At 39.3% G+C, this 7,381-nt stretch overlaps 1 pseudogene; it reads right to left on the reverse strand.

Moving 5' to 3' along the window:
- Window positions 1–5,937: 5,937 nt before the first annotated feature.
- On the reverse strand, window positions 5,938–6,355 carry LOC150000602 (small ribosomal subunit protein uS8 pseudogene; annotated as a pseudogene).
- Between the last annotated feature and the right edge of the window lie 1,026 nt (window positions 6,356–7,381).

The raw sequence follows: 7,381 nt of genomic DNA on the forward strand, positions 1-7,381 counted from the left end.
TCCCTCTCTTAGAGCATTTGAATCAGTGGTGAGCTAAATCTATTAAAATGCTACAGAACTAGACCCAGTTTAAGCATAGGTTGGATACCCAATCCCTGTTACTGGCAGCTTCTCAGAAGTGACATGCTTGTCTAGGAATTAGTATTTACCTCTGTTTCTACTGTCTTTTAACATAAAAACTTGAGACACGTAATGGAGCAATAAAATGCAATCTGTGGTCAAAAGGGAAAAAAAGACAGTAGACTCAGACCAAGAAGTAGATACTATGTTGAAATGATCAAACTAGAACTTTAAAATAACTATGATATGTATGTTAAAGAATAAAGTCACTTAAAAAAACAGAGTTCTCTACACAGTGTTCAAGAACAAGATGACTGAATATTATAAAAATGAAAATAGTCCCCAAATTGTCCTAGTGATTCAATATAACAACAAATCAAAATACCAGCAGATTTTTGTTAAAACATGACAAGCTTATTTTAAAATTTGTAGAAATTCAAGGGACCGAGAATACCTAAGGTACTTTTAAAGAAGAAGATAGGAGAGAGAACTTGCTTTACCAGAAATCAAGGCTTATTACTTTATGTAATTATTATATACAATGTGGTATTGGTATCACAATAGAAGAGTAGAATAGAATCCCTCTTCCCCCCCAAAAAGATCCACACATATGTGAACATGTAATTTACAACCAAATTCTTGTACACTGATGGAGAATGTGTAATTTAATTCAACCTCTAAGTAAAACAGTTTAACATTGGTTAGTGAAGCTGAAGAGTCACATGTTCTAGGAAGTAGCAATTTCTTCTCATAGCTTTACTGTTAGCATTGCCAGATTTAGCAAATAAAAATACAGAGTGCCAGTTAAATTTGGATTTCAAATAAAGGACAAATAAATCTTTAGTATAAGTATGCTTCATACAGTAGTTGAGACCTCCTTATTGTAAAAAATTATTTGTTTATCTGAAATTCAGGTTTAACTACACATTCTGTGTTTTACTGATATGTGGCAGTGCTAAATATACTTCTCAGCAATGTGTGCACACAGGCACACCAGGAGACGTAGGCAGGGATGCTCAGAGCATTGTTTGCAATCACCAAAACCAGCCAACAGTCTGGTTTGACCACAGAATGGAAAAATAAACTGTGGTATGTCCATACAACAGAATATGATGTGGCAGTAAAAAGAGATGAGCACTACCAGATAGGCCTAACAACTGTAAATCAATCTCATTAACATAATGTCCAGCAAAAGAAACCAGACACCATAAACATCTATAATTTACTTACATGCAATTTTAAAAAAAGAAACAGACAAACTAGACTGGTGTTTAGGAAGGTATGCTTAAATGGTAAATTGTAAAGAGGGTTTCGTGAAAGTTAAGATGGTGACTACCTTCAAGTAGAGGAAGGAAATCATCTTTGAGAGGGGTCCATGGGGGCTCTGCTTGCTAACAACATTCTGCTGTTTGATCTGGCTGGTGTTACTCAGGTGTTTGCTTTTATGTTATATTTCACTTTTGGAAGATTTTAAAAAAGGACTAGGAATATAATATTCTATGTAACTAACAACCTGTCATTGTATTAAGTACTTTGTAGTTCTGTCCCTTTTTTATCCTGAAAAGAAATTCATGTATAGTATAACTTACCTATACACTTAATATTAACAAAGAATTAAAATGTCTTAACTATAACATAAAGAAGATAAAAATGTAATTTACTAGGAAATACTATGCATTTTAACATGTAAAACCTTAAGCCTATCTTCACTTAAAGACAAGAGAAAGCAGTAGATGCTTATTCCTTTACATTGAATCACTGTGAATATGGTAGGAAAGTTATATTAATGGCTCAAATACCATGAGCAGTTGCCAAAGGCTGTGGCTTTTCTAAAATGGCGAACTGCTCTTGGTAATGTTCTGGAGAAAGTAAAAAAAAAAAAAATTATTCCCTCAGTTTGCGTAGTAGCTGCATTGCTAGAAAATGGCTTTATATCAAAACTGTGCAAAACCTTTACATTTTAAAAAATTTTTTAAAGATTTTATTTATTTTTAGAGAGAGGGAAAAGGAGAGAGAAAGAGAGGGAGAGAAACATCAATATTTCCCCAACTGGGGAATGTCCCCAACTGGGGACCTGGCCCGCAACTCAGGCATGTGCCCTGGCTAGGAATCAAACCTGTGGCCCTTTGGTTCACAGGCCAGTGCTCAATCCACTGAGCCACACCAGCCAGGGCACAAAACCTTTACATTTATGTGAAAACAAATATGCTATGTTAAGATAATTATAATATAAACAAGTTTCTCAGCTACAGAATTGTCCTTTGGGAAGATAAAAAATTATGCAGATCTTGGGACAATTTTTCTTTACGTTGAATTGTCAAAATTGGCAGGATGTCTAGCATCCCCAGGAACCCCAGTTGTGAGCCGTGTCCCCCCATCGTTGTGTAACCAAAACAACCCCACAAACTTCCAAAACACCCTCGAAAGGGCTGCACCACCTCTGCTCAGAACTGCTACCCCCGATCTTTGATACTGTGGTAAGGTTAGAGAAACTGGAGTTGCTACAGATTTAGACTCCTAAATTTTTCTAAATAGCTTTGTTTTATTTCATTTCTTAAAAATGTCATAAAGCAACAGAAAAATAAATACATATTTATTATGAAGGAAATGAAATCTGGAGCTTTGCCTAGTGGCCTTAGAATTAACTGAGAAAATTCAGCTTTCATTATGCATTTCAACTTTTTTAGTGCCAGAAGGAGAGGGAGAAGGAGGCACACATGGTAATGAATGGTAGGCAGAGTCAAGAGCATTTGTTCAGGACACTCAATAAAATGACACAGCCCACCCGTCGCTGTTTCCAACCAGCCTGGTCAGACTTCCGCCTTTCTGACATTCTTGTCAGAGTCCCAGTTGGTCCTCACTTTTTCTGGAGGTAGTAGTTTTGGGGGGCAGGCAGCACCCAACTACCTGTGGACAGGAAGTCCTGCCTCCTTACAGGGGTACTGAAGATGTACAATGCAGAAGGTCAGGTAAAGCAGGACAGGTTATAGATCTGGTCAGCAGGACTTTGAACATTTCTCATAAGAAATGTCATTAATGCTTATCAGTGTTTCATTGTCTGAAAAGTTTATTATTTATTTCTCAGACACTTTCCGTGGGAATTTGCTGCCTCTAACTCTGATAAACAGTAGTTAGAAATACACTTGACATGAAGAAGAGTGGGTCCTGAGAGACTTCGGTATTGTGTGAATGGGGAGGACAAAATGAATGGAGATGAGGAAAGAAATTGAGTTATTTTCCATCATGTAGCTTCTGGCTGAGTTTTGAGATCTAAGGTGTCTCTGTTGGATTATAAGTACTTGGAAGAAATTTTGCTTTTTCTTCCATTGGAGGGAATGAAGATCAGGTCTGAGTGGTCCTGTTATATATTTCTAAGTAAGACAAAATGTTACCTTTATCAAATACTTTCCTACATTTCTCAGATCTTATACTGGTTGTAATTAATCACATAGCAGATTGTGAGCTCCCTGCATGCATTGTCTGTTTCGTCTCTGCAGCCCCCCTCGCTAGCTGGATGCAATGTGTTGAAATCGTAAACTAATGAACACATTTACCTTCAGGCACTGCAAAGACTGGGAGTACATCCATTTGACAATTAAAGGACAAAGTACACTTTCTGAAATTGCTACCTAAGACACAATTAAAAACATAAATTTACATTTTAATTTTTATTACTTATTTTATAGCCAGTAATTTAAAGAATAATGTCATTCTTTTATTCCATATAATTTTCTATTGTGTGCCAGGCAGTGAGCTAGGCCTTGAGAACATGAGATGAAAAAAGCTGATGGAGTCCCTGTTTTCCTCCTGGAGCCTGTTGTAATGCATTGGACAATTGGTGTAGGAGGTGATAACCTATCTTTGTTTTCCCTTCAAAATAATGACTCAAAAAATGGATGGCCAGTCCCTAGGTCATCTGAACTCCCACCTATTTTATTAATCTACATGTTGAGGGAAGTGACCCTCATTCAGAACTTAAGAGGAAGTAGATCTACACATCTTTCCTGTGCATATCTTTTAATCTGGATCAACCCAAGCCCAAGTCTCCCTCACATGTTACTCGCACCTCAGTTTTACACTTGGCTGACTTGAAAAGTTATATATTTTTATATTATCAGATGCATATTTCTCAGTCTCTTTCTGCCCATCACTGCCTACCTTCCATCAGCAGCCATAAACCCACCTACCTGGGAGAAAATGATTTGAAGGGGAAAGGCTTTAAAACACAAACGATCCCTAAGGGAGATAACCTACTTTAGGATAAGAGAATATTGATGTCCTTGTGACCAAGTAAGAACCCAAGCCTTAAGCGAGCATTGTACCCCTCTGCTGACATCTAGAATCACTGAGTCATAGACCTTTAGAATTGGAGGCAGCTTGAAGGTTAAAAGAGATCAAAGAGTGCTCTGAGGATCACTACATTCCATTCACCCAGGAGACTTGTTAAAGATGCAGGCCTAAGCACCCAATGAAAGAATCTACATTTTTAAGACTTTCCTGTGAGTTCGTTAGAAAACCTTCACTTTATATAATAGATGGGAGTCCTGAAGGAGTTCTAAGGATACAACAAGTTAGTGGTTGAGGCTGAATCCGAGCCAGAGGGTCTGATTGCCCACCTAGGGCTATTACCCCAGTGCTGTGTCATGTGGCAGTAAAATACCAAAGTAAAACACATCCAGTTCTTTCCCCTTCCCCAATCTCCCTTCCTCCATATAGATCCTGAGGTAGAATAACCAGTGATTGTAAAGTATAAGAGGATCTCTATTCTTTTTTCCTAACACATGCCAAATATTTCTTCCCTAATGAAGTACATTATGAAATTTATATTCCATGCATTTCCTGCCCAGATAAGAGTTCACCCTGTGCTCCATATCTCTGCCGGTCTCCATACTGGAACATGGAAGGAGACCTTCTGACCTGGCCCTGCTCTAATCAGAACACAGCTGCTGTTGTGGGTGCTTTGTGGGCTATGCATTGGTCACATCTTTGTGAAGTCTGTACATACTTTGGGATTGTGAGGACTTCCCAGGTAGTTTGTGGTTTCTCCTGTCTTCTATCCTCCCCAGTGCAAACCATGTGCTCACAAGCCCATGAATGTGCCTTGGATGGAAACGGTTGGCAGCCAAGGCTGATACTCTTCCTCCCACAGGCTCATTTCCATGTCTCGTAAAGACAGACACTGGCCAGGAACCAAGCTATTAAGGATCAGAGCTTTATGCTTGAAGGATTCAAAAGCCACTGGCACTCAGAGCACTTATAAGAATCGATAGAACTAAGGCACTCCAGCCGCCAGACAAGGACTGCTGTGAAAAGATAAAATGGCATTGCAGCGGAGAAAGATGAATCCTTAGGTTCAGTAGCCCAGCAGTCACTGATTTTGTGCTTTGTTACTAAGACAGTCAGACCCTTTACAACTCGGCCTCTGTGTGACCCAAGGGAGGTGCTGTGTCTAAGAGCCCCTCTGAATAGACATGAAGTATCCACCACAGGGCAGGGGCTACTCGGGGCTGGAGCAGTGCCACCTACAGATCTACATGCCCACGGGGACAGGGATGTGATAGAGTCAGGAGATGTTGTATATATTTTCAATTTGCTCATGATTTGAGGATTGCTATAGCCTTTGTATAAGAGCGTTGACTTTTGTTCCTGGATGGAACTGGACACATAGCTTAGCACATTTAACAATAAGCTATGCACTGCTAGTTGTACATGTTGGAGAAATGCTGGAAATGGATTCATGTTGCTACATCTATCATACTGATTATTGGGTATTTTTGAAAAGGACAGCAGCCTTCTCTCTCTCTCTCTCTCTCTCTCTCTCTCTCTCTCTCTCTCTCTCTCTCTCTCTCTCTCTCTCTCTCTCTCCATTGAGGCACTTTATTTGCATGCATGTATTACATCCTTAGAAAAATAAAAGAATCCCAGGATTTTTCCTCCTGTGTCTTTTCTTCCTTCTTCATGGTCCATGGTGCCTGCTGAGGTTGTCAGAACAATGAAACCAAACTGATGGGATGGAAACAGGCTCTTCTGCCATTTTTCTGGGTCTTTGAACTGCACATCAAATCTGGGGCTGATTACTCCACACTTGTTCAACCTGCCTGTGAGGTACACAATTTTCCAGCTCTGTGATCATCAGTGATTTCAAATTCGCCAGTGTAACCATGTCTCATAATCACAATTAGAAGCCAGAGATAACTTTGGAGCACGGCCTAATAAGAACCTGGCATTTGCCTCTCTTTTTTGCATCATTGATACTCTCAAGAGTATCATCCAGGACAGTTATGCATACCAACATGGTGGCATGACATGGCAGAAAGCAGCCTTCTCGGTTGTAATTAGATTAACTAGAGAATCACCACCACAACCACCACCATCACCATCATCATAGTTAACATTTATTTTGTGCTTACTAGGTATAAGTACTTTACCTTGATTATCTAACTTGATCCTCATAATTATCCTATGAGGAGAATGAAATAATTATCTTCATTTTACTGATAAAAAAGTGGCCACAACATGGTTAATTCACCCAAAGCTACACATCTAGGAAGTAGAGAAGCTGAGCCTCAAACTCAAGCAGACTCCAGAGTTCATATTCTTAACCTGGTATAAACATAGCTATTAATGCACAAGAAATAGTGGTGGGTTGAACTTTGTTCATTTGGTCTTTCTTTTAGTTGTTCATTCATTCATTCATTCATTTTATCAATAAAATAAATACAAATTCAACATGAGACATTGGGCTTTTTACAAAGATGAATAGGACAGTTTCTGTCCTCAAAGATATCACTTTGTAGGAAAAAGGCAGGCATCTAAATAAATGATACAAATGGGATTTGATACTCTAATAAAAGTACTTACAATATGTTTGGTGAGGACAGAGATAGAGTCGGGGAAGGCATCCTGGAGGAAGCTACTAATCCAGGTCCTGAAGAGGGGAGGAGTTTGGTGAGGAGAGATGAGGGAAAGGAACAACCCAGGCCTGGAGAACGTCCATCAGCGGGGCTCCTGAGATCCTGCCCTGGCTTTCAGGGACACAGACCTAGTTTCCTACTCTCTAAGATCTTAACCGAGGGTGAGAGTTGTCAATAAATAATGAATGAAGAGTATGTTCATAGTACTGATACAGACAAAGCTCTCTGCAAGGGTGAAGGAGACCTTATTCCTAACTCTGGAAGATGGAGCTGGGGACTTCCCCAGGGAGGACTGATTTGAATGAGGCTGGGAAAAATGAGAAGAGTTTTTCCAAATAGTGAAGTAGAGGAGTGAAGGAGTGTGGACTATTTATGGAACAAACAATCTGTTAGAAAGGGAACAGAGG

The sequence above is a fragment of the Furipterus horrens genome, unplaced genomic scaffold, assembly GCF_987537825.1.
Source record: "Furipterus horrens unplaced genomic scaffold, mFurHor1.1.pri manual_scaffold_10, whole genome shotgun sequence".
Lineage (NCBI taxonomy): Eukaryota > Metazoa > Chordata > Mammalia > Chiroptera > Furipteridae > Furipterus > Furipterus horrens.